This window comes from Lissotriton vulgaris, unplaced genomic scaffold, assembly GCF_964263255.1.
Source record: "Lissotriton vulgaris unplaced genomic scaffold, aLisVul1.2 SCAFFOLD_1008, whole genome shotgun sequence".
In the NCBI taxonomy this organism is placed as follows: Eukaryota; Metazoa; Chordata; class Amphibia; order Caudata; family Salamandridae; genus Lissotriton; species Lissotriton vulgaris.
In genome coordinates, this window is record NW_028255746.1 from 376,221 (window position 1) to 383,190 (window position 6,970).

Below are 6,970 nucleotides of genomic sequence, written 5' to 3' on the forward strand. Positions count from 1 at the left end.
CAGCAACTTGATTGGATCACTTTACATACCCCACCTCGGTCTGCAAGTATGACATCTAATGCGACCCTATTCCGAAGAGTCATAAGGCGATCCGACTGGAGCTCAGCCGTCAAATTACTAAGGGCACCGGCAGTTTTAACTATAGTGGATTCAACCACCCTTGTCAATTGCCTTATGTTCCTGCTGTTAACCATAGGTCCCCAAAACGGCAGAAAACCCTTCACGAAATCTCCAAATTCTTGTCCTGCAGTGTCTTCTTCACTCACGACACCTCTAACTATCCTTGTCCTGTGATAATCTGCTGTAGCCGTGTAGGTGGAAGGCAACAGGAACGAAACAAAACATGTGCCCGAGAAGTCAGGGAGCAACCATGTATAGGCTCTATCATGGCAGATGAAATAAGTACCCTTAGATGCTAGAAACGGAGGGGAAGTCTGAGACGCAAAAACGTATGTCTAAGTGCAGATACATTTCCCTAACTGAGCTCTGGGATTCTTGCCATTACCTTGCAGACATAGGTGACCCTGATGGGGTACGATCCAAATCGAGGAGGATCTCTTTGCTCGCTGGTTCTCACTCAAAGCAACTCCATATTTTGTTACATTCCATCTAACGTAAGCTTGCAACTCATCTCTAGGAATTGTTCTGTACGAGTCAATTGTTCTGCTCATATTTGCAATTCCTACTACCAATGCTTTATTGCTCGAGTTACTTCTCGTGGAACGCGGAGGATATGGTTCGATAGCATATATGAACATCGTCTGAAAAGCCCACCAAGAACCATTGTAGCTAAATGGTAAGACCAAATATGGGATACCTTTATCTGTTGTATGTGGCATAAGACCACACACCCAACAATTAGTTGTTTTCACTACTAATTGGTTTTGGTGCAAAAGCTGGATGAGGGGTGCTGACTTTGACGGGGAGAGTATCCAGAATTGCCTTGGGGCTGTGTTCGCATGGTTCCAACTGCACAGCCTCAAGTGCAATTCCGATAAATCGGAGGTACTCTTCTTCGGGTGCGATACGGAGCCCAGTTGGCAGGCCTGGTGGCCCATCGATATGTTCCCTCCGTCCGGCTCTTCTCCCATGGCTAAAAACTTGGGGGTTAAGATGGACAAGGGGCTGACGATGAAAGCCCAGATCCTGGGGGTAACCGGCACCTGCTTCGGCCTGCTAAAAATGTTGCGGAAGTTTCTGCCTCTCTTGTCCGAGGAGCACAAGAGGCTGACGGTGCAGGCCCTGATAGGCTCCAGGTTGGATTATGCCAACAGTCTGTACTTGGGCCTGCCAGAGTATTTGCTGCAGAGGCTTCAAGTTGCACAGAACGCGGCGGCCAGGGCCATCTTTGGCCTAAGTAGACGCACCAGCGCCTCTGGGTTGCTGGTGACGCTACACTGGCTACCCATCCGCAAACGGATTGCTTTTAAGGCTCTGACCTTGGCCTACAAAGCTCTCCATGCTGTGGGAGCTAAACATCTTCAAAAGAGACTTACTTTTTACCACCCTACTCGCTCGTTGAGGTCGGAATCTCTACTTCTTGCGGCTGTTCCGCGCGTGAAGAGGGCTCGCCTAAGGGCCCGCTCCTTCAGTCTGCTGGCTCCACAGATGTGGAATTCTTTACTGCTCCCTTTGCGGGGGGCGACTACTCTTCTTGATTTTAGAAGAGGCCTTAAAACCTGGCTGTTTTCTCAATAGGTCCGCCAGTCGCTCCGTTTTTTTTCGGTTGACCTCTTAACTGTTTTTATCTGTGTTGTGTTATTCTGAATGTGTTATTCTTGAAACCTGTTCACCTTACCTAAAGCGCCGGGATACTCTTTTTGAGTAACCGTTGCGCTATACAAAAAAATAAATAACATAACATAACATAACATAACTCTAATCTTCTAGTGGACTCATGCTCAGGCAGAGGGTGAAAAGAATGCGAAGAAACAGTAGGAGGAGGTATGGGCTGTGTAGTGAGTGCAAAGGTCACTTGAAAAGAGAATAAAACATATCCTAACATTACACTAAGCAACATAAAAATGCATAATATCAAAAATCGTGTCTTTGTCATTAATATACACATTCTGGCTTTAAAGTTCATCTGTTTGGCAGGTCTCACCATCTCGAAAAACTCCAACCTCTCTAAATAGCTGCCTGCGGCGGTAGGGTGTTCCATGCTAAGGAATGCTTCTGTCAGTCCAGGGCAACTCCCTTAGACCAACCAGAACTGTCGACCTAACGTCTTCAGCTGCACTCCAAAGACTTAAGTAACTGCGACCCTAGCAGTTGAACCCAGATGGCGGTTCGAAAAACAAAAATAAGCAAGTTTCTCAGATGAGCGAGCTGCACATTCAAAAATAGTTCTCGGCCTCAGATTATAACGGCTTTTTCCAGGTACTGTCTGGTTCTGAAACAAAAGTTCAGGCTCTGTAGTGTTCAATCGACTTGACGGTGGCACAGCTTCTTGCAAGATATTGTCGCTTTCTTGTTCAGAAATTGTTCCTTTTACACGTGCATCGCTAAAGGGCAGAAAACGAGGCACAGTCTCAGTTTCAGAGTCAGCGATACTCTCCTGGATCCTACGGTCGTACGGGAGAGGCAGTGAGACCCTCTTACAGTGTACGCCGTGGATCCAGTGCTTTTTCCCTTCTACTCGAACAGCTGATCTCGTTGAGAGAAAAACAAGGTGAGGTCCGGTCCAACGGGGCTGGTAATTCTTTGTCCGCTGGAAATTCCGGATCAGCACCCACAATCCAGGATCGATAGGATGTCCTGGAGCTTCAGAGACCGGAGGCAGAGTATCATGAACCTGTTGGTGTAAAACACACAATTTAGCCGTCAATTCGTACAAATAATCAAGCAGTACAGGATGTTCGAGTTCACTATATTTTTTCGGCCTTGGCACTCCCCATATATTGGCCGGACGGCCAAACACAATCTCGTAGGGACTAAGTCCCACTCACGAGTGAATAATCATTCTCGTTGATAGGAGTGCTAAAGGCAGAGCGTCAGGCCATTTAAGACCAGAACTCGCTTGAATCTTTGCCAATTTCAATTTTAGTGTGCCATTATAGCATTCTACTAATCCAGCTGATTGGGGGTGATTTGCAGCGTTGAATTTTTGTTGGATGCCTAGTCCCTCACATACTTTCTTCATCACTCGACCCACAAACTCACTTCCATTGTCACTCCAGACCATTCTTGGCATTCCGAATCTAGGGAAGAATTCCTTGACAAGGGCTTCAGCTGTGGATATGGCAGGGTTGTCTTTTAAAGGATATGCTTCTACCCATCTCGAAAAAGCACAAACGACAATGAGTACGTATTTCAAATTGTTGCACCTTTCCATGTGAATGAAATCTAGCTGCAAAACCTCGAACGGATACGTTGGAGGCGCAAAATGACCAGCTGCAGTTGGAGTTCCCCTACCAGGATTGTATTTCAGACACACCATACAATTCTTCACCAAGTTCTCTGCACATTTTGGAATTCCCGCATTCTGCCAAACCGGAGCCAACAACTTACAAATCACTTTTACACTAATATGTGCCATTCCATGAGCCATTGTCACCACTGCAAGCACATACGCTTCGGGTAACAACCATCTCTGATGCTCTGACAAATCAATCCAACAACCATTCGAATCCAATCTACCCTTACTTTATCTCCATTCATTCAACTCTTTCTCTGTAGCTTCAGCTTGAATGGATTTCACGCTCTCAATCGTATCTTCACACATTCCAACATCACCAACCCATCTTGCAGGGCCTGCTACATACATTCGATTAATTACATGTTTTGCTGTTTCTTTTGCGATTTCATCAGCAAATGCATTACCACGACCAACATCATCAGTAACCTTTTTGTGTGCACTGCATTTCACAATCGCAACTTGTAACGGTAAGGTCAGTGACTCAAGAAGCTCATTCACCAACTGTCCATGCTGGATCTTCGTCCCATGCGAAGTTAAAAATCCACGTTCACGCCACAAACGTCCAAAGCTATGAGCCACGCCAAAAGCATATTGGCTGTCAGTATATATGGTCACTCTCATACCTTTCAACAACACGCACGCTCTCGTAAGTGCAATCAATTCTGCTGCTTGTGCTGAATTATGTGGAATACGTGCAGTTTCAACAATCGTATGCAAAGTCGTAACAGCATATGCCGCAGTCGTATCACCATTCGGCAACTTAAAGCAATAACCATCAACCCACAAAGTACCATCACATTCAGGAAGAGGAGTATCCCTAAGATCTATTCTCCCTTTCGTTTCTTCTTCAGTTCTCAGAAAACAGTCATGCTGTTCTTAATTATCATCATCTATCTCAACTGAAATCGACAACAATGTGGCTGGATTCAACGTGTTGCATAGTTAAATGTGCACATGACTCGCTAACAACGTCAACTCATAACCCGACAACCGAGCACTAGTTAAATGCTGTATCTTCGTACGGTTCAACAAGGTATCCACTGCATGTGGAACCATAACAACTAACGTGTTATCCATAACCAAACCAGCAGACTGTCGAATTGAAACAGCCGCTGCCGCCGTAGCTCTCAAGCAACTCGGCAACGCTCTAGCTACCGGATCTAAAGTCGACGAAAAGTACGCACATGGACGTTGCTTATCGCCAAACTGCTGAGTCAAGACTGACAATGCACATCCCTCTCTCTCATGAACATACAATGTGAAGGGCTTACTGTAGTCGGAAGTACCCAACACAGGAGCCGAACACAACGCATTGCGTAATTCAGAAAAACTCGTTTGACATTCGTCAGTACAAGGAATAGGATTTGGAGTATCCTTAACAGTAAGAGCTATCAAAGGCTTCGCTAACAAAGAAAAATTAGGAATCCACTGTCTACAGTACGATGTAATACCCAAAAACGCACGTACTTCTCTCTGTGTCGTAGGCACACTCATTTTCGCAATAGCTTGAATTCTTTCTGGGGTCAGTTTCCTTCCCTCCTTCGATAAGAGGTGACCTAAGTAGGTTACTTCTTGTCGACAAAATTGAAACTTGGAGAGAGAAACTTTGTGATGACAATCAGACAAGTGATGTAGTAACGACAAAGTGGCTTCCCTGCAAATCTCCTCAGTGTCAGCAGCGACTAGTAAATCATCTACGTATTGAATAAGGGCTGCACCATCAGGTAAAATCAACAGATCAAGTTGTGTCTTCAAAGCTTGACTATAGATCGATGGACTCTTGCAATAGCCTTGAGGAGCACGTTTAAAGCAAAAACTGCGACCTCCTAAAGAGAATCCAAAAATGTCCCTACTCTCCATGGAAATCGGGATGCTGAAGAAAGCATTCTTCAAGTCAATCACCGAAAACCATGTGGCAGTAGCTGGAATCAGAGTCAACAAGGCTGTAATGTCAGGCACAACTGGAAATTGTGGAACAACAAACGTGTTTACTTCGCGAAGATCGATGACAAACCTATAAACAGGAGGCTGTAAAGGATCAATTCTCTTCAGAACAGGCAAAACAGGACTATTGCACACATTACCTCTCGTTTACTCAATGACACCCTTTTCGATCAGGTCATAAATAATCGCTAAAAGTGCACGCTCACCATCACTCAAAATGTGATATTGTGGATTGACGGTAACTTAGCATTCGCCTTCAGTGTCACGACATATGGAGGAATGTCCAATAGACCCACATCATTTGGACCAGTAGCCCACAATGAATCTGGTAAGAGAGGCAATTCAGATGGAAGACAATCTTTCAACATGTACATCGGAGAGATCACTCTCTTACCTAAAGTAAGATGTACTCCTGATGGAGAACAATACAATGTTGCATACAATCTTTTTAACAAATCCAATCCCAACAAATTCTCATTACAACCTGTAGTCAAAAGAAGGGGGTGCTTCGATCTTACGCAGACCAACAGAAAGAGACAATGGAGCAGAAATCAGATTCGTAACGGGGGCGCCAGAAAAACCTACAGAAAATGTTATCAAAGCCAGACAAAGTTGCGCCAGGGAGTTTAGAATGCATGATAGAACTCTTTGTAGCACCAGTATCCAACAGAAAAGGTTCTGACACACCTGATGTAATCACTTCAACATAAGGTCCACTCTGATCTACTGGAACTGAAACAACTCCCTCTCTTTGTCCATGGCTGTCCTAACAACCATTACCATTTGCTTCATCACCTTCAACATAGTAATCATCCACATAGTACTGTGCTGTCCTACCAGACAAACTTTCCTATTGATCAAAACTATTCATCGAGTTCTGCGGAGGCAAAGGACGTACATTCTGTCCGTGACCTCTACCTCTAGGCACTTGTTGAGCACCTCTACCTCTCACACCAGAAGCACCATTCGTGCGTTGTAACAGAACCGGACAACTATTCCTGTAATGACCCTCTTCTTTACAATATGCACACTGATTAGACCCATACGGAAAACGCTGTTGAGAAGTGCGTTTCTTTGCGAGTTTCTCGACTACTGCTGAGGCTGCTGATAATCGCGCTGACTAGTAATACGGGGTGGATAAGCTTGCTGTAGAAGAACTTTAGTCTTCAATTCCTTAGTCTTCTTATCCACTTTCTCTAACTCATCTTTGCGCCTATTTTCATAGTACTGGGCAGTAGCCAAAATTTGGGCTGACGTGGAAACAGCCCAAGCACTTTCAGAATCCTTCAACTTATTGCACAAGTCAGGAAGCAAATTATGTACAAACTTGTCAACAAACAATCTCTGACCACCCTCGGTAGCCATATCCTGACCACTATGATCTACAAAGGTCTCTTCGAACCTCGTGAAAAAGTCAGACACCGTTTCGTCTTTCTTCTGCTTACATGCAGACAACTTGTCCCAATTGATACGCAATTCGGGCATTAAAGTCTTCATATACGTAATAACTTTCTCAGGAAGTTCAGTAATCAAATCCTCAGGCTTAGCACCGCCTACATGTCTATTGTCGGCGTCTCTAAGATTAACCCATGTATCACCTAAATCAAC